The 21969-nt window shown below is 37.5% G+C and overlaps 1 protein-coding gene and 1 long non-coding RNA gene across 2 annotated transcripts in view; both read left to right on the top strand.

The window, feature by feature from the left end:
* Positions 1–21969, top strand: part of LOC134754504 (uncharacterized) — a 579708-nt gene that overhangs the window by 155974 nt on the left and 401765 nt on the right. The window lies entirely within an intron of this gene.
* LOC134754351 (inactive ubiquitin carboxyl-terminal hydrolase MINDY-4B) overlaps positions 1–21969 on the top strand; it is a 209799-nt gene that overhangs the window by 108149 nt on the left and 79681 nt on the right. The window lies entirely within an intron of this gene.

Raw genomic sequence — 21969 nt, 5'->3', positions numbered from 1 at the left:
TTAAAATCTTGAAAGTGCCTAACTGTAACTCCCGCCGGCCACAACGAGTTATCCATAAAAGTGTCAAATTTTTCACTTGACACGTACATTTTATATGACTGGTAATCTCTTGGCTTACGTGTGTTTATTTTAAACATCCACACCCTCTCGTTAGTCTTCTCGTGAATATAGTCGATCACGTCGTTAATCACTACGTCATTGTGAACATTAGACACAAACAGAGGTACTCGCACGTTCGCCGCTTTAAACTTCATATTCCCAACGGGTTTTCCTTCACAGCCTATAATCCTATTTCTCAATCTCTTTCTTTGTGCCGTTTTCCATTCTCCGTCCATTTCTGGTGATTTCCAGACCTTTTCGCTACCTGCCATTTCCGCAAAAGATATTTTTTTCGATGCAATTGATAGGTTATCCTCGTTAACTTTTGTAGAAACCGTCTCATTTGAGAAGGTTGCACAGTTGTCTTTCATAGGATTTTGCACCTTAAGACCTTCTCGTAGAGTTGGTTCTTGTTTACGTTGGGGCGTGGACGGAGGCAAGATAGATTTATTTCCTAACTCATTAGGTGATGAGTGCGACGGAGACCACCTCGCTTCCTGTCCCTTACGCGACAAGGAGGGCGAATGCTGTGGCTCTGCCGGCTCGGTAGTTATGAGCTGCGATGAGTCATTCTCATTATTGCAAAAATTAACGGACATTACCGATTTACTACTTTCATTATGGTTTAAAAAACCCATCGGGCCGCTATCTAACATATTACACGCACCTCTCCTCGCGTTGACATTAATCTGGCCCTTTAAAAATGATCCATATTTGTCATTGTAATTGAAACACCTAGTTTCCAACTCGTCTACTCTTTTGTTTGTTGCATACAAACTCTTAATTTCCACAATGTCTGATTTCAGCCGTATTATGTCTTTTAATAAAGACGTTACATCAACATGGTCAAAAGTAACCGGGGGCAACTTGTTCAGTTCCCTAGCAACAAAAATCGGGAGCACTTCCGGATCAGTTTCCAGGAACACACGAATTATGTCCTCAAGATCTCGCTGCATTTTGCCCTCTTTTCGACGTGAAATCATCTTCTTTTGGCTTTTCATAACATCGAACAGCAGAGATTTTGCTGCGACCACTTCCTCCTCATTAAAAGCAGACGCGCATATCCGCATCATACTTTCCATATCCATGACGTGAACTTTATTCTGGATAAATGTTAGCAGCTCGGAAATTACAATGTTGCAGCTGGCACATTTCACAGTTTTAGAAGACGACATTTTGATAATACGACTAATGCATTGCGCACATGCCCGATCGAGACCGCGTTCGCGCGCTGACTGATATATATAAAAAAGAGCTAAAAATAACTTTTGTTATGTCAATCTTTTAGGTTTTAATCATTTTTTTACATATATATCTTCCAAAGGATTTCAAAATCGCTTCTACCGTTGAGAAGTTATGTTTTTTTTTGCTTTCGCTCGAAGTTTTTTCGCTCTGGTGTAAAGTTTTGATTTTGCGGGTTAGAGCATTATTGATTTCTTGCGACGATAGTGTGACGGTCAGTCAACTACGGAACCCTAAACTGAGCCTGGCCCGACATGCTCTTAGTTGGTTTGTTTTTTTTGTCGTGCGAAGAAACGGAACCATCTCCATTGTGCATGGGCCGATGTATATGTCGGCGGCAGATCGTAAAATCGGGCATATCGAGATATTCCTAGGCATATCATGAAACGTCGCCCTTTCACGATCTGACTAAGAATAACCCAGGCTTATCACGATCTGCCTAATAAAAGAGGCGGCAGATCGATCATACCAATTGCATTCGTTGATATTCCTAGCTTCATACCGGGTGCATCGTAAAATAACATGAAACGCCGGCATTTCGCGATCTGGCTAGCGACAACTAGCCATATCGTGCAATCTTTAAGGGTTTCAAGTGGAAAGATAAATATCAATTATAAATTAGAATTATATTGTATTAAGCGACTATATTTTACGGTTTTACAACAAAACAAAATGGAAAAACAGCAAAATCACATATGATGCCGTAGATAAACTAAACAGTTAAACTCGATCAGCTGATGCTTTTCCGCCATTTTGCCGCAAACCAAATTGCGAAATCGCCGTGAAGGGGTGATATGCCTAGACAGATCATGAAACGCCGGCATTTCATGATCTTCCTAGCGACCACTAGCCATATCGAGCAAACTTCTAGTTGTGATATTCCTAGGCAGATCATGAAACGCCGGCATTTCGTGAGCTTTCAAAAAGAGGATCCGCTAAACGAGGAAGCAGACGCATAAATGACCACAAAATGTGGATACCGTCCCTCATCGATGATACAGGACGACAAAATACAAACCGTAACAGTATAATCAGAATAGCAACTACATTTTACAAAACCCTATACTCTGAAAACAAAGACTCTACTCCGAGAGACGGACAAAGAACACCGAATAATATAGCGCCGCTATTAGAAAGCGAAATACATTGTGCTATAAATACATTGAAAAATATGAAAAGCCCTGGCGAAGACGGCGTAACTAACGACATCCTGAAGGCAATAGTAGCACCCTTAACTCCTCATCTGACAGCTCTATTCAATGAAATAATTAAGCAAGAAAAAATACCTAGAGAATGGGAAACATCTACTATTACACTAATATTTAAAAAAGGAGATCCATGTAAAATAAATAATTACCGCCCTATAAGTCTGCTCCAATCGACGTATAAACTATTTACGACTGTAATCTTAAACAGAATACGCAAAACACTAGATTTTGAACAACCTGTAGAGCAAGCAGGGTTTAGACGCAACTACTCGACAATCGACCACATTTTCACTCTACAACAAGTAATAGAGAAGTATAGTGAATACAACAAGCGACTCTACATAGCTTTCGTGGACTACACGAAAGCTTTTGACACTATTTCACATGAAGAGTTATGGATCGCACTAGATGAACAGGGCGTCGACAGCAAATACATAAATATTCTTTCAGAAATATACAGCAGGGGAAAGTCTCTTATTAAATTAGAAAAGAAAGGAGAGTATTTCGAAATTAAACGTGGCGTAAGACAAGGAGACCCAATCTCGCCCAACTTATTTACGGCTCTCCTAGAATACATATTTCGAAGTCTAGACTGGAAAAACTGTGGTATTTCTGTAAATGGAGAACGGCTTCATCACCTACGTTTCGCAGACGACATAGTTTTGATGACGGATGACCACGACGAGCTCGTATACATGCTGAAAACTTTACAACATGAAAGTAAAAAATGTGGTTTAGAAATGAACTCCGAAAAGACATGTATTATGACTAACGGCGACGTTAAATCTACGACAATATCATCCAAAAATATAGAAGTCGTTAAAGAATACCTATACCTTGGTCAAAATATAACTGTCAAGGATCGCGACCCGGTTCAAGAAGTCGAGAGACGAATTAAAAAAGCCTGGCAGGCGTACTGGTCGTACAAATACATATTTAAGTCTAAATTTGACATAAAATTAAAGAAAAAAAGTCATGGACTCGGTAGTAACGCCCACTCTATTGTATGGATGCCAAACATGGCCATTAACTAAAGAAATTGTGCACAAACTCAAAGTGTTTCAAAGATCAGCCGAAAGAAGTATGCTAAATCTTAAGTTAACAGATAGAGTACGCAGTTCAGATATCCGCCGTCGCACAAAGATAATAGATGCAGCGGAAATGGCTTGCAGATTAAAATGGCGATGGGCTGGGCACACGGCTCGCACTAATGACGGACGATGGAGCGAGAAAATCCTGCACTGGTACCCGCGCGGCGCCACGCGGCACGCGTACCGCCCGCGGCGACGCTGGCGAGACGACATCGTCGCCGAGGCGGGCATCACCTGGACTCGAGTAGCCGCCGACAGGAACGAGTGGCACAGGAGGGAGGAGGCCTATGTCGAAAAATGGACAGCCCAATAGAAATAAGGAAATAATTATAATAAATAAATACTTAGTTAAAATTATCACATCCTATATGTAAATTACCTAATAAATGCTATGAATGAACGCTGTACTAATACTAAACTTAATTATTGATACGTTAATAGTTAATGATGTGTTAAGTTTATGATATGATTTTAATGTAACTAATATATTTATGCATGAATGTAATCTTATTATGATAGAATCTATTGGAAATAAAAGGCTTAATTATTTTTATTATTAATTCTAATTTATAATTGATATTTATCTTTCCACATGAAACCCTTGAAGATTGCACGATATGGCTAGTTGTCGCTAGTCAGATCACGAAATGCCGGCGTTTCATGATCTGCCTAGGAATATCACACCTTGAAGTTTGCACGATATGGCTAGTGGTCGCTAGGCAGATCATGAAATGCCGGCGTTTCATGATCTGCATAGGAATATCACACCCTACTTATTTGATATGCCTAAACGTCGCCGGGCAAATCGTCAAACGTTGAGGTTTGAACGATATGGCCGGTACTCGCTAGTCAGATCGTGAAATCGCGGCGTTTCATGATATGCCTAGGAATATCTCGATATGCCCGGTTTTACGATCTGCCGCCGACATATACATTTTTGTTTATGGTACCTATTATTATCTTATTACTTCACTGTGCGGTTTACTGCCAACGTTCAATGCCTTAATAATTCCATTGTTGAATCTATGCTTATAAATCAATCGAGGCAAAATGCAGATAGTTCATAACTTTAGAAAACAATGCAGGCAAATAGCCGTTGTCAGCGGGAAGCGGTAGCGATACACTAAATCAATTTACGGGAACAAAGTGCGTCTATTGTGGTGATATCAATTTGTCCTTTTGAATCAATCCAATACGGCGCGCTTATTTTGGACTTAAGAACCTGGAGGTTTATTTGTTGATAGGATGGAATAGCTGGTGAAATAGTTACTCTCCCAAACATGCATTTATTATATTCGTAAATCGAACACGGAAAGTGCCCAATTGAAAATGAAATGAAATGAATGAAATGAAATGAAATGAAATGAAATGAAAATGAAAATGAAAGTTTGGCCTCTGGCGTGTTGTAGATGAATCACGTCTCTTTCACAGTTACAAATCTTGCCAAAAAGTATTTAGGATCTGCTTCTCCATTATCAACAATCTGTCTACACGTAACTTTAGATCGGCCGTATTTTTTTTAATAATGACACCAACTGAAAATTCGCAGGGTGACAGCTAAATAACGACAGTTGAAAATGGCGTGAGACGAATGTTTAAAAAACCGTTTTTATTGGCCAGGCCGCGAAATTTTCAACCCTCGTACCTATATAATAAATTCTTAGTTCGAATAAATATTACTTTCCATGTAGGTACATTACTGAATGTGCAGCTGGTTTACGATACGCCAATCCACAATTCATGGCCCACAATTCATAACCTTATTAAGTTCTTACAACATTTACCTGGCTAGGCACCAGGAGTTTAAAATTCCAACAGTTTTCACAAATTGGCTCCACATCCGGTGCGTTACAAAAAAGACTAGAATGTGTCGATTGAATTCTCTAAAAGCTCGCCTCTGCGGCATCGTAATTTTTTATCGGCTATCCCACGGGTGCATTTTACCCCTGAAACTGCCACGTACGTTGCCAAAAATGGCTTTGCCTGTTTTATGGTTGGTAAAACCTGAAAAACGTTAGTTGATGAACTTCTTTTGCGTGAGTGTTCTTTAAAGCAATGCGGTTTTATTTTACCTTAAACCATTGACAACTGAAAATAAAACATTTTTTTTGGTTTCTATCACTTAGTTTGTATTTGAAATTCATACGCGGTATATGTAATTAGGTTAAATTATTTTATTTCATGATTTCCTATCGCGGTAAGCGAAAACAATATCATTAGCATCATCGAAATATACATACCTTGATTTGGATTTGAAACTAGCTACATGATAAGTAAAAAAACCGGCCAAGAGAATGTCGGGCCATGTAGGGTTTCGTAGTTACCCCTCCGTCACAATAGACTGCCTTTAATGGGTGCCATTAGTAAGTAAGTATCATTTACATAACAAGCAAAAGGGAGTAGGTACCTTCACAGAGTTTTGTACGTCTTTTTAAAATGAAGGGAAGACGTTTTGCGACAAGTCGAAAACGGTTTAACTGATCATATTCGCTATAGTTTTCATCGAATGTCTTTATTAAGCTCTATTTTCACTATTCGAAAGTTAGAGGGGAGAGGGACACATGTTTTTTATGTCGGGGAGATCAAATAATGTTTGTTGAAAATTTTGCGTTTTAAGGTTATAAATTGTATGGAGATAACAGATATGTCACTCTAGCCAAGCTATTTAAAATATACTAAAGTCCTTCGAGCTAGATTGTATTTGAAACCTGACAACAACAGTTCTTTGGGTTTCTGATTAAGGTACTAAGCACTCAAAACAATTGGTAAACTATAATCGTATAGTTAAAACTCAATTGAACTAGTATTTACACTGAATTTGTCAACGTTCGATTTTAACTTAACTGATATTTATGCATTCGAAGGAAATAGTCGTTGCGATGCTAGTAGTGCGGAAAGTATGTCATTACTTCACGATTATTACCGTTATCAGATTAGTTACCCCGGAGAGTGATATTCGGCTATATTTCCGAAAGTTACAAATATAGACGAAAATCACTGGTGTCAAAAGATGCAGGAGCTTACGGGGCATCGTATCGTATCTACCAAATTTTTGAAAATCGATATGTAATTTTTTTTTAGAATATCGAAAATGGTGGGAAAAATCGACGAAAATTTCCGTATTTTCGGACAAAAAGTTGAGTAGAGTCGAGTCTAGGTTCTAGGGTCTAGTAAGGGTCTTAGTCTAGGGTCCGGGGTCTAAGGTCAGGGGTCTAGTATCTAGGGCTAGCTAGGTCTAAAAAAAAAAATGGAACTGATTTCAATGAGAAGAGGGCTAAACTAGATACTAAGTACTTTTTCACCACACCAGCTGGTAAAGGCTCTCTTGATTGTTCAAAAACTGATAAGAAAGTTGCATTTTATTCACATGTGAGGCAAAGTAATCAAATGCAAATTTTGAGTTGTTTCCTTAGTTTGACTTTTAAATGATGATTTTGAATAATAAGTATTTAATTGATTTTCTTTGATTATGTTTGATATTTTTCAGTTAGTGTTTTCCTTGTGTTGGTGTGGTGAAAAATTTTGTGTTTATATCGGTGGCAAAATTTGTTTAACCCTCGTGCCTTGAAACCCTCGCAACGCTCAAGATTCCATTTTTCGCTCGCTCCCTACGATCGTGGTTCAATTTTGGAATCTCGCTTACTCGGGTATCAATAGTTACGAGTACTACGAGTAGCACAACGTCGCTGCGCCTACAAAAGTCGCTATGTGATTTTTAACGACTTTTAGGTTTTAATGCCATTTTGAACCTTATTTCCATAGGCATATGCTCCAAAAACAGCGAGGCGCTTATTTCAATATTTAAGGATTTATCAAATGTAGGTATGTGACGGCCATACTTTGAATGCTCTTCCTATAATCGCTAACTGGAATAAATCACATAACTAGATTAGCTTATGTTAATAACAGTTACATACGTGCGCCTGCTATGTGATTCTTGGCACATAGCGATATTTTCTACAAGTTATTAAAAAAAATATTCGATGCTTGCGCCCACTATGTGGTTTCTCGCACATAGCTATATTTTTGTACTAGTTGGAGTCGACGTTATATTTCTAAACTGCGCGTTTTATAACACATAGCGGGATTTTCTTATAACAATCCAGCCTACCGTATGTTATACTTTTATCTACCATTAAGTTGTACACTAAACATGTTTATTTGAAAGCGAAGCATAAAGCATTTTCCAACGAAAAAAAAAACTGTGACCCTTACAGAAACGAAATTCTACTAGAAAAGTGGGTGGTTTTACCTCCGTTTAGTTAGGAAAACGGTCCAACATGCGTACCAAAAGGGAAAATCTACGGAGACTGCCCTACTCGACCTGGTTAACAAGGTGCAGAAAACCCTAGAGGAAAAGCAAACCGCTCTATGTGCGTTCCTTGACGTCGAGGGTGCTTTCGATAATACGCCCACAGAGACCATACTTAATGGTATGAAATCAAAGGGAGTAGACGAAACCACCACCAGATGCGTACATGGCATGCTCTCGAACAGAGTAGCCAATCTGACCCTCAATAATATAGAGCATGAATTTTATACCACAAAAGGGTGCCCACAAGGAGGCGTTCTATCCCCACTATTATGAACCCTAGCAGTGGACCAACTTCTTGCAATTATGTCAGGCCAAGACTATGACACACAAGGATATGCCGACGACCTTGTAGTCATTGTCAAAGGCCCTTGCCTCCACACGATATCCAACCTAATGCAAGGAGCTCTAAACACAATATTCAAATGGTGTAGAGAAAATGACTTGTCCATTAACCCGAGTAATACCGTAATAGTACCATTTACAAGAAAACGGAAGCTTGAAAAGCTTACAGAACCAAGACTTAATGGACAAATAATACCGTTCTCGGAAGAGGTCAAGTATCTAGGGGTCACTTTCGACCAAAAGTTAACTTGGAACGCTCACCTGAGGAATATTATACAAAAAGCGAAAATGGCCATGCTGTCGAATGGCAGGAGCAAGATGGGGTATAAGACCCAAAATTGCTATGTGGTTATACACAGCGGTAGTGAGGCCCATTATAACCTACGCCTCCGCAGTCTGGTGTAACAAAACCAGCCAAAAGACGGCAATAGATACTCTAAACAGCCTGCAACGCATGGCTTGTTTAACAGTAACAGGCGCCTTCTCATCGACACCGGGGGCGGCCCTCGATGCACTGCTGGACATTTTACCACTCCACTCGCAGGTGCAAAAGGAGGCCAAGCAGAATATGCACGCTAAACAGGCCAAAATGGCGCTCTCAAGCACTAACCAAACTGAAGGCCTGGGTTTTTGCAAATAAAACCCTTAGCATGCCCACTGATGACACGCACACAGAATGTCAATTTATCAAACTGTTCACAGTAGAAATACCTCCTAGAGACAAATGGACCAACGGCCAAATGTACGTTGAGGAGGGAAGCCATATTTGGTACACAGATGGTTCCAAGAAAGGCAATGATGTAGGATGTGGGATCTATAGTGAAAGACCTAAGCTCAGAGCTAGCGTCAGCATGGGCACACAGGCCTCAATCTTCCAGGCAGAAGTCTTCGCCATCAACAAATGTGCGGAGATCAACCTGGATAAAAACCTAAGACACCAACATATCTACATCAACTCAGACAGCCAGGCTGCTCTGCTGGCACTAGATTCACTTGAGTCAAACTGAAAACTAGTCCAGAACTGTAAAAAAAAACCTAAATGCACTGGCTAACTCCAACAAAGTCAAACTTAGATGGGTACCAGGGCACTCCGACATTAACGGAAACGAAGAAGCGAACGAACTTGCTAGAAAGGGCGCAGGCACAACCCTGGTCGGCCCAGAACCGTTCTGTGGAACCACAAAACGGGATGCATATTCTCTGCTCAGCAACTTAGATAAAGAGCAATCGATTGGTGGAAGTTCGTCAAAGGACAAAAACACTCGAAAGCTCTAATCAAAGGGTTCAACAGCAAAGTTGCTTCTAGGAGCTTCTAGGGCTCAAAAGACACAAAACCTGCGCGGTGACTAGAATACTGACTGGACACTGCAAGTTGAACAAACACATATTTCAAATAGGAAAGATACAAGATCCGACATGCAGGTTCTGCCAGGAGTCAGAGGAGACTGCAATGCACATTCTCTGTTCCTGTGGACCACTAATGTCAAAAAGAAGTACTACTTAGGGCGGCACGTACTGCAACCCTATGAGGTACAGAACATTACAGCCCAAAGAATCTGGAATTTTCTGGATTCAACGGGCATTAGTAATGAGCTTTAAAGGGCCGTCACAATAGATCACTGTTTGGTCGACGTGACACTCAAAGGCCCACAACGCCCCAATAATAATAAATAAATAATAGGCAAATGGTGCTGTCTTTTTCATTTCATTGTCTGGAGCGCACTATCGACAATACCTATAAGTAACCTCTCAAGGGCATCCCCCATTGAAGTCGGTTTTTTTTTTCTTAAAAATTATACCATATGAATTGAAATATGTGACTGGTATTAACAACTCTATATAATTTCCGCCAGAAGTAGTAAATGACGGTGTGACGTTCTGTTTTCAAATTAGGCCAAGCAATAAGAAAGTATAGAGGGAAATGCAAGAAACACAATTTTTAACTTCGTAGCTTTGTTTGGACTAGTTAGATGAACATATCAAAAGTCCCCGGCCGTAAACCTGGTGCTGGGGGGAGAGGGGGTTTGAAGGTTCCCTTTTCGGTTTTTCGGTTATATCTCGGAAACTATGCGTCTGAGCGACTTGGCCACTTATACAAAATGAAAAGAGATTTAATTTGTTACAAGTTTTATTCAGTCAAGTTTTTCGATATCTTGTATAGTTTTTGAGATATCCGCTCTTGTCGGTTTATTTAGGGCTCTCATTTTTATCTTGATTATCTACATCAGCACCCCCGATTTAAACGAAAACGATCCCAAACCCGGCCTAGCAGCTTCACCGATGAAGATAATCAAGATAAAAATGAGAGCCCTAAATAAACCTTGAAGAGCGGACATCTTAAAAACTATACAAGATAACGAAAAACTTGACTGAATAAAACTTGTAACAAATTAAATCTCTTTTCATTTTGTATAAGTGGCCAAGTCGCTCAGACGCATAGTTTCCGAGATATAATCGAAAAACCGAAAAATGTAACCTTCAAACCCCCCTCTCCCCCCAGCACCAGGGTTATGGCCGGGGACTTTTGATATGTTCATCTCCTAACAAGTCCAAACAAAGCTACGAAGTTAAAAATTGTGTTCATTTCCCTCGATACCTTTTTTTGGGCATTTATTTCCTGGCCTAAATTACCTCCGGACGAATTTCAAATTCTGATTCTATTTTATTTAGATTATGACAAAAAGTCAAATCGCAATATAGTCATCAACCGAATATTAAGCATAATGTCATTAAATTAGTGCTTATTTTACATTGAGACACTAAGTATCATTAACTTTTTGCGGTTAGTTTAAAACTTTTTGTGAGTTAATAAGAAAGCAGAACAGCAGTATCACCTTCGCATGTTACCGTCGATACCCGATGTATCTTTCTTAAATCCGAAGGTCATTCTCAGAATTAACGGACTGTACTTATTACTTAAGTTTAATAGCAATATAGTGTATAAACTCGTACTAAACACTAATCAATGTGTAAACAGGCCAAAAGGCAAGTGTACACGCTCGTAGTAGCCTTATCAGATTTTTTATTTATTGATTATCTCCGAAATTGAGTTAATTAGAATAGCGGTGTCTGTGAAAGTTACTCGACTTAAGCTCAGGAATGCACCCTTCAAATTAACGGAAATAATAAAAACACGGTGTATAGTAAATATGCAAACTATCTCTCTCATTGGCCAATAAAAAGGTCGCAAATTCGTTACACAAGTTTCAAAACGCTTGACAGTAAATCGCAAGTCCCGCGAACAAGGTTTTGTGCTCCAACTTTAGCAATTACGTTGGCCAGGATTAAATATATAGGCCAAGCAATAAGAAGGTATAGAGGGAAATGCTAGGAACACAATTTTTGACTTCGTAGCTTTGTTTGGACTAGTTAGGAGGTAAACGGTCAACATATCAAAAGTCCCCGGCCGTAACCCTGGTGCTGGAGGGGAGAGTGGGGTTTAAAGGTTCCATTTTTCGGTTTTTCGTTTATATCTCGGAAACTATGCGTCTGAACGACATGGCCATTAACGGACGGCATTATACAAAATGAAAAGTGATTGAATTTGTTATGAGGTTTATTAAGTCAAGATTTTCGATATCTTGTATAGTTTATGAGATATCCGCTCTTGAAGGTTTATTTAGGGCTCTCCTTTTTATCTTGATTATCTACATCAGAGAAGCTGCTAGGCCGGGTTTGGTAACGTTTTCGTATAAATCGGGGGTGCTGAATTCATTTATGGTATCAACATTGACACCTTTCCAAAGTAAAAACAAAATTTAAAAAAATGTTTTTTTTTTTTAAACTTACCTTCACGCTTAAACCCCTGAACCGATTTCGTTGAAATTTGGTGTAGAGATGGTTTGAGTCCCGGGACAGTACATAGGATAGATTTAATAACCCAGCACCAGGGTTACGGCCGGGGACTTTTGATATGTTCACCTCCTAACTAGTCCAAACAAAGCTACGAATGTGTTCCAAGCATTTCCCTCTATAGCTTTTTTGGGCATTCATTTCCTGGCCTATAAAGTTGAGTTTGATACTTTCAAAACAGGACAGGTAACAGTCGTGGGAACACATGGCGTTGATGTGTGCCGAATGTAAAAACTCCATACTTTACATTTCAATATCAGCATTTTTTTAAACTCATAACATCATGAACTACGAAATATGGGCCTTCTTAGCTTGGGGTGGACAAAAGTTAATCAGTATTCGGAACCTACATTGATACCGTTTATTCAAACAAGCTATTAATTTAATACATTTTACTATGTCAAGTGTCACTGATCAATTTGTATGACGTGACACAAGCCATTAAAAACCTGAAAACAGTTTGTTCAGAATCGAGAGTAGAATCTGTTTCATTACCTACTTATAAGTAGTACTTATTAATGCACGTATTTTTTTTACAAATATTTTACTGTGCCTGGTCTAAGTGTCAACCTGTCAGTTATTCGTAACTGTCAAATTTTTGTTGTAACTGACAGGCCGATTTCGTCCGGCGGACTGATAGTCAGTGGGCCCCCTTAGACAGCCGATGAGCTGACAGAAACAGTTCACGAAATACATATTGAGTAAAAGTTTAGTGTGAACAGAACAATTACATACGAATAACTTTTACTTCCAAAAAATATATATACCGATTCAGAATTTACAAAATCAGTTCAGGGTTCTGAGGTTTTCAGTACCTGGTGTTGCATGTTATATATACGTTACGTATCTAAGGCGAATACACGTACAATACCTACCTTATACTTTATATGTTATTTTTCTATTATTTTCCTATTATTTAAGGTGTTGTTGATGTTGTTATCATGCCTTCGTGGCTATAAGTAAATAATGTTTTTTTTTTTATAAACGACTAGCCGGCCGGATTCGAACAATGCAAGATGTCACAGCGTTACTATAACGATCTGTTAGTGTCAAAAGTGACATTTCTTTAACCTAAAACGTCACTTTTGACACTGACAGATCGGTATCGTATCGCTGTGACATCTCATAAGCATTATTCGAATACGGCCGTATATTAATTATAAGTTACACTGTCCTAAAAAGTAAATTCCTCTGTTATTAATACATAATGATTATATGTAAACGTTTGTGTCATTCTGCGTTTTCGGCGTTAAGCGTATTTTTTTGGCATAAAGCGTATTTGGCGTTGGGTTTTTTTTTTTCAATAGGAACGCGAAACGACAAATTTATTTTGCATTTATGGCATTATGCGTCGAATGCCACCCGGGAGACCTAATACTATGTGGTGTCTGGTTGCACCTATTAATCAGGCCACCTATCGTATTTCATCAACATTAAGAATCCTGCTACACACTCGCCAGGCAGTGCGAACGTGTTTGCGCAAAGAGGTCGGTAGATGGCGACTAATTGAACCTTTATAAAAGAAAGCGTTTCTAACTCTCGAAGGAAGAGGGCGTGTTTAACTACTTTTTACTATGCAGTACTTAAATACAGAGCTGATGTGCAAAATGCAGAAAGTTTTAAAAAGTTAAAAAGTTCTCGGAAATTGAAAATGTTACAAGAAATAAAGGAAGTTTTAGGAATAGACATTTTCGTTTCCCATATGTACGAAATTATATTAAGAATTTCGGCGTTCAGCTTTAAGGAAACTAGATGGCATAATTAGCATAGCATAGCACACAGTATAGGGATAAAGTGAAAAAAAACATCCTCACTTACGTGTACCTCCCCTACACGTAAGTGAGGATGTTTTTTTTTTTCCTAAAAATCCTAAGGATTTTTTTCGTTTTTTATTTTTTATTTTACCACTTTCTCGCCATAATTGATTTATGTATCCATGCAAAATAATGCCAATGCCAAATTGCAGCGTTCTAGCACAAACGATCACAGAGCAAAGCCGCGTACGGACAAACAGACGGACATGGCAAAACTTTTAGGCGCTAGTCTTACTTTCTAGAGTATATACTCGTATCTGCTTAACGGTTCAACAAAAAATTATAAAAAAAAAAATATATTAATTTACATTTTATCATAGAGTAACTTATACTAGAGCGGTACTGTCATAGTAAATTTTGTAACCCCAGTAAATTCACTGCCATCTGTCGACACACTTTAAAACTAAAAATAAATATTTATAAAAATACGATAAAATGTATTTAGATATGGATAAATGATTTTTTTATTTGCATTAATTATTTTTATATGATTTTGACCCATGTTCTTTTACTGGTATGCGTTAAAATTATAAATAACAAACGAAACACTCAACGCCCTCTATACGAGTGTAGGCCAAAACTAGTGGCGCCATCTGATCGAGAATCAAATTTTCGTGATTTTCGAGGCACGTTTTTTCCTTAGACTGTATCCATCTATTACGGAGTTATATCAATCTTTGATTTTATGTACAACATTCCTAACGTTTGACTTTTTCTCTGTGACTTATAGTTTCCCCATAAAAGGAACATTACGACAGGCCGTTTGTAACAGACTGACATCTACACTCATTTACTTACCCTCTCGGAACTATTGAATCAGTTACGATTCGATACAAGTCGGGCGCCATCTAGTACGTTGAGAGTGAACCAGTAGGTAGGTTAGTTTTGATTCACGCGTTACTACCCTAAATACATACATAAATAAATAAATAATTCATAATATAAATCGCTGAAATACATTTATTGTTTAATTAATTAAATACACTAAACTTTTTAGCTTTTTAATTTATTCATGTTGTCTTTAGAGACGCCATCTGCTGTAAGGCAGGTGAATCAAAATACGCGGGAATAAAGACAACCAATGACATGCAAGGATAATATAGGTTATCCAATCAGATCTCTTGATTTTGGTTGAACCAATAGGGAATTGGATTAACACGGCGGTTGTTAGGGGTTCTCATGGAAGCGGGGAGCGAGGTTATTTAAGTGACCGTAAGGAGGATTCGAGGCTTTTTCCATCGGCAGAGCGTCGTGTCAAAGGAGATCAGTGAGTGCTAGTTGTAAGATAAACCACGTGTTTGAGCTTGTTCACAGATGCGTATAATGGCTGCCATCTTCTAGTAGTACAAGACGTGGAAATGAGTGGCAACAATGGGCGTGACGCTCCTACAACAAATCATGGTGTACCAGAGCTACGGGCGTGTAGATCTACGACTGCCACGACGCTGCGACGAGGGCGGCAAGCTGTCGGAGCTTCACCAGGACCGTGGGCATGAAGAACTACATCAAACCATAACGGGTCAGCAGCCAAACAATATTCTGCCACGGTATGTTAATTCAATATGTTAAATGGTTTGTGAGTTATTTTACATCACGAAAGTACCTGCATACATATTGTGGTCATACATGTACGATAATTCAACATACTAATTTATTTGCGTGGAGTTAGTAATTATCTTATTTTTTACCTGATCTGGTTTTTTTATCGATTCTCCATACAAACTTCCAGGCCCCTTTTCACCCCTTTAAAGGATGATTTTAGAGATAAAAGCTACCCTATGTTCTTCCCCGAGGCCCAAACTATCTCAATACCAAATTTCAACTAAATCTCGGTTCCGCGGTTTAAGCGTGAAGAGATAACAGACAGACAGACACCCTTTAGCATCTATAATATTATTACGGTTTATGAGTTGTGATGTGTCAATTGCGGGTAGTTGGCGCATTGTACGGTGGATTGTGGAAAAAATAATAATAACTTGCATTCGAGGTTAACGTAGGACGTTTGTGTTATTTTTAGCAATTAAGGCAGTTTGATGAATTTGAGTTTAATATGTTTTGTTTCATTTGATCTATAAATTCTTAATCGTGAAAAGGCTTGAGTGTGGTTATATCAAACTAGTTTTATCAGTGTTTTGTGTAGACTGTGAGTATAGGACACCTAAGTATTGGTAATTAGATAGTATTTGTTGACCTGTGAATCTTTAGTCGTACATGTATGTAAATAAACAAGCTTGCTCGTGATAGTGATTTTGGACAACAAGACTGTGTGTAGGGGCGTACTTCCATCCTAAGGGCCGTCAACGCGGCTGCAGTATATCTGGTGTTGTAGACGATACGCCTGCTCGTTTGCCTTCATATCATTAACAGACCTACATTATTGTAAATATATCACCGTATAATTAGATTGCTTAGTAGGTACCCTTAATTGAATTATAACTTCCATAAATAGATTAGGCGTAAAATTAATAAACGTTGTAGGTGGTTTGGATTATGGTTTGTTTTAACATATAACTTAAATTGTGTATTTCTCAAATTCTCGGTTCACGTACGAGGAGCGTCTAGTCCAGCCAATGGCTCCTAAGGGCTCCAGGCTCCAGTTTTCCAGAGCATCCTCGCGACCCAGGCGAAGCTTAACCCATAGGCTAGATGGCCGAAGCTAGTCGAAATGGTGCGTTGGTTCTGATTTAACCTTATTTCAATTTTGATTCGACATATTTACATATATAGTAATTATATCTTATGCTTTCATATTTGAGTGTTAGTGAGTTGCATAATTCGGATTAATAATGTGGTTTGGTAGGTTGAGTGCGTTATAATACTTTGCCTACATAATTTACCTTATAACAATAATTCAATAAATAATTGGTTGTTTATTTGCAAATTTGGTTGTGTAACTATATGTGCGCGTTGTATGGGTATACCGCCATGTTTGTTTTAATTAGCAACCAAGTTCGAGTGACTAATCTTAAAATATCTTGTTTTGGGAATGAAGTTCAGAAATACCTGTTAATTTATGCTGAGTTATCTGGGTAGTGTCAATGTTCAATTATGCTATTTTAATTAATAAATAACATTCCCTGTCTAATTTAGAGACTGGTATTTACCAGACTCATACTTTAAAATCCAGTCATTGTTTTATTTATTAGTGCGTATGGTATTTATTTAGGACATTATATTAACAGGTTAATAGTGTATTATTTTGTAGCCATAATTTATAGGCTATTTCTAGTCACGTCATAGTTGCTTATATACTAATTTCGGTAGGTACGTCAGTGAGTTGACCCTTAACCTTCATTATTTCAGTTCGTTAATGGTATAGAATATACTTGCAATTCCAATTAAACCTCTCAAATTATAGCTTTTACAGTTGAAATGTTTCTCTATAAATGCCTATTTGTCTTTGTCCTTGTAAATCATTAACTTAATATTTTCCATATTGCATAAATGTTTTAGTTCAATTAAAATTAGGTACCTACTTCAACGATTGCTACAATACTTTGTTAAACACTATGTATTTTCTAATTTCCGGCTACGAGCGGATGCGGGCGAGCCTTTTCCCATTGGCGGCTTTGAAGGGTATCCCTGAGCAACATCACCTGCGAACCTGATCAACCTCACTGCTACGGCGACTACTCATCACGATGTGATAGCGTCGGAACTCTGCCAAGCAGAATCTACCTAAACGGTGATGTAGACCATATTCATGTATTTGCCTAAAATATTATTGTTCGTCGTTTAAATAATTATGTTGGCGTACTAAAGTGGTTGAATACTATTATTGATTTATTATGGGATGACGTCATTATCTGTAGGCAGAATTATGTAGTACGTTTGCCATTTAATTTTATTGTTATACCTTTGCGGGTTAATTATATAAATAGGTGGAAATACTCTTACGGATTCAGGTTTAGAATGTAGGCACGGATTTTAGTTCTTGACGTTTATTATTGGTTTAGTCTATGATTCTTATGACAATTTGAGATGATTTAGCTGAATGTAAATGATCTATGACAATGTGAGGTCTCTATGAAATCAGGTGAAGCCATCTGTGTGATAATTGATACCTATTTAATGTTGTGATTATACATTCATAATTTAATATAGGAGTTTACAAATTCTAGACACACCTATCTTATTATATTACGTATTCAATGTTGATGCGAAAATTCATGAGTACTATAGGTACATAAATACTGAATATATAACTTTATACAACTGGTTCAGCTTTAGTTGATTGCGAATCATTGTATCATTGCAGTTACATTGCTAAGTATCGTTATCTATCACTACTGATAATATTCGGTAAACAGATTGGTATATTTCTTATGGTCTTACATTTTATACTTTAACTTTGAATCTGAGTGATTTGCAAGCAACTATCTGCTCTATAAGTTCAAGAGCCATAAATTGCTATTGTGGGTGTATATTTTGATCATTTGGTATATAGTTTGACCTATATTTAGCCAATATTTTATACTTGCCCTAAATTCATCTGTCATATTGAATCAAGTCAATTTGACTAGTGTACATAGTACATAGTAACTTCCATTTTGGTTTACGTCCAATTGAAATCCTTTTATATTTATTTACTAACCAATGGTAGTTGTTAAAACCGGTCACAATGGTTATAAGTACATGTGGCTGTTTTAGCAATGAGGTATGAGGTATTTAGTTATATCTGGAATTACTGTCAACTGAGTTTTCCAGTTATGACAAAAAGGTTCTTGACTACCCAGAATTCAATAATTTTAAATATCGCTAAGCGATGGTTTTATCCCAGGTTGATGAAATACGACCTTGTGTTTTACTATAGGGCCCGTTCATTCGTTTCTATGAAGGGTGGCCCACCTTTGGTCACACCCACTGAAGTCGATCTTTGGAAAGGGATTGCTTCAGTGTTGTAGCACGTTCAGTGGAGCTAAGCTAAGTATATTGATTGTATTAATCTTATGATTCATGCAATACGTTTACCCACCTCCCCTCACATAGAGGTTCGTGCATCTTGGAGCGCCAAATTGCTGCTTATCGAAATCTGTCTGGATGCGTATAAAAGACGCATATATCCTTATAGATTTTTATAAGACGTCTATTCACCTCCCTGACGAGAAATCTGTGTTTGTCGTTTGCTGGTACAAGCCATTAAAGACTCCTTTATATATTAATACTGATAGGACTATATACATTTATAGGATGAGATGGTTATGTATCGGAGTCAACAATGATACAGATTATTGGTGGGGGCGCGTTTACCCCATTGCCCTTCATAGGTAACTGAATCCTTATTGGGTCTTACTTAGGTAAGCTCAGTAATGAGAACAACTTAGATTATAAGTGATCTTTTTAGTATGATTCAACCTGGATATAATCCTGTACTGTGAATGCTTGGCTTTTGACTACTTTATTGGGTAAAGGTAAAGGTAATGAAAGGTAACCCTAATCCACCTGGCCTTTAAGTAACAGTTGTATTTTACCCTTCGAGTGATGTACCTATGTGCATATAAAATGTGTAATGAAATGGCTGATCTCATGATAATAGGGGCAACGCTTATATCATTGTCTTGTATATGGTCGTTATTGGGCACTCATGTCAATTACTTACTAGATATGTCTCGGTTTCTGTACTCGATAGTATAAACCATTACGTGAAATATTCCATTTAAGCGACGGGCTTAGAAGGTATTGCAGACGGTGCAAGTCCTAGTGACATACCTATGGAAATATTCTCGTAGAGACTTGCGGCTCGACATATAAGGAGTGGTCCATAGTGCGGCGTATGCATGATAGTTTTATGAGATTCAAAAGGTTGCCTTATAATTGACTGCAAGCAGCTATTTTATTCTACAACATACTTAACTAAAATAATAAAACCCTTCGAAGCCAGACTTCACCCACCGATCCTGACGTATTCATAAATACGTCAGGCACACCATAAACTAACGTATCGTTATATATTACATCTGAATGTATTAGTTAATCTTATATATTATTAATAGATCGTGTTACAACCTATTTTCATATCTGAACATTTTGACTGAAACACATTCAATTATTTTAGATTGTCTGCATAAATTTCAGGCACCTTCTTATTTTAATTTAGAAGTATCCCACAATAGCATTTTATAGGAAGAAGGTAGGGTTTATAATAGTCGTATTAGTAATAATATTTAATAACTGTGATAGGATTTAACCAATTCTTATTGATTTAAATAATTTAAAATAGCGTTGTATTCTATGGACATGTGTTAATTTTACTTTACTTTAGGAGCGTTAGCTGTTATTTCCCATTTCTTGAAGCTTATTTATTAGGCAATATTTATGATGTATTGTGCTTGTTGGAACATATTTCAGATCTTATCTTATCGTGTAACATGTCTCACACCTCAGAGAGCTTTGGTTATTACTTGTCATGATGTTAGTCCTTACCTACCACTAGATGATCTTGCCATATTTTCTTATGTATTAATAGGTTTTAATTCTTACTATGACATATTTTATTATGTTTGTGTATAGGTTAAACTTGTGCAGTCAGGTTTTTGTTCCGCCTTGTTTTCCTGACTTAGGTTTGGCCCTAGCAATCAAGGCGGTGTATCCAATGTAGTCCTTACCAGACTTAATTGGATATAGAGTTTGTAAAATTTTGAATTAATATATCTTACAAACTTAATCAATTTAAATGCAATAAATCAAATTCGTTAGTATTCACAATCTTGTTTATTTTATACTTCACCCCTATAGTATAGATCCTTTTTACTAAAATTCAGTATTACTTTCCAAAGATTCAATAATAGAGCAGGTAGAGGAAAGTTTCATTATTTAAGATTATAAACTTCAGTAGTAGAGCTACTTGTCTTGGCTAAGTTTTTACACGTTTTGCGACTAACTTTGCTTATATCTGCTAAACGGTTTATTCGATTAAAGTTATTTTTAAACTAAAATAAATGTTTTAACAGGCACTACAAATGCAACGTTTCATAATGTTAAAAAATAATATTTTTTTAAAGAAATCTAATATTATTCGACATTTCGTGCGTAACTCAAAAAAAGCGTGGCCGGCAGTCGTGTGCTAGCTTTGAGACGAGGAGGCCGTGTCGCTCGTCGCTCCGTGCCTTCCTTGTATAGATGGAATCATATCAATTGAGCTAATGCACTTACCTGTTTACTCAAAGAGTCTCAAGAATACAATGCCATTGAGTGGTAAACCACAAATTAGGATAACTACCTCGTAGTAAAAGCAGATTATAACCGCCTTGAAATGTTAGTATAGATTAACGACTCTATTTTTAACAATATGCTACAAAATACTCTAACTAAATAATGGCTAACATAACTTTATTTGCATTTCACAACCGTCGAAATCCAAAACGAATGCACTCTGTAGAAAACCATTTGTTACAACATGTTTTTAGACCATTTTAACCCCATTCAACAAGGAATAAGGTGTAAAATTTAATATACATGCAATGCCCTTCTAACTTATTTTGTAAGTAACTAGTTGGCGGCTACAAGAACAAAAGCAGATAGTATTGTAATAATACAATGCCATGGTTAGTACAGGTAAGTGTATTAGCTCAGTTGATATGATTCGATCTATACTCTGTATGCTTGTGCTGAACCGAAGAGCAATAAAATTGGAGTTTTTGTGGCCAAAGACTAAATAACTGCAGAAAGATGATTTGGTTCTGACGCGCTTTAGCGCAGCCTATTATTACGAAAATAATGACAATATTTCCACTTATGTTTGAGAAAGCTTCATTTGAAAAATAAATAATTTTTAAGAAAAAAAAACCGACTTCAATGGGGGATGCCGCTGAAAGTTTACTTATTGTTGATGGTGCACTCTTAGATTCCAGACAATGAAATGAAATACACACCATATTTTGCGTAATTATCCTAATCCATCTTTTGACTAATTTTGCCTAATTGCCTAATTATTATAATATTGCCTAATAATGTAGAAAAGGTGGTAAAACCACCCACTTTTCTAGTAGCATTTCGTTTTTGTAAGG

Source organism: Cydia strobilella, chromosome Z (genome assembly GCF_947568885.1).
Source record: "Cydia strobilella chromosome Z, ilCydStro3.1, whole genome shotgun sequence".
Lineage (NCBI taxonomy): Eukaryota > Metazoa > Arthropoda > Insecta > Lepidoptera > Tortricidae > Cydia > Cydia strobilella.
The sequence above is the reverse complement of the archived record's forward strand: the minus strand, read 5'-3'. Positions and strand labels throughout refer to the sequence as shown.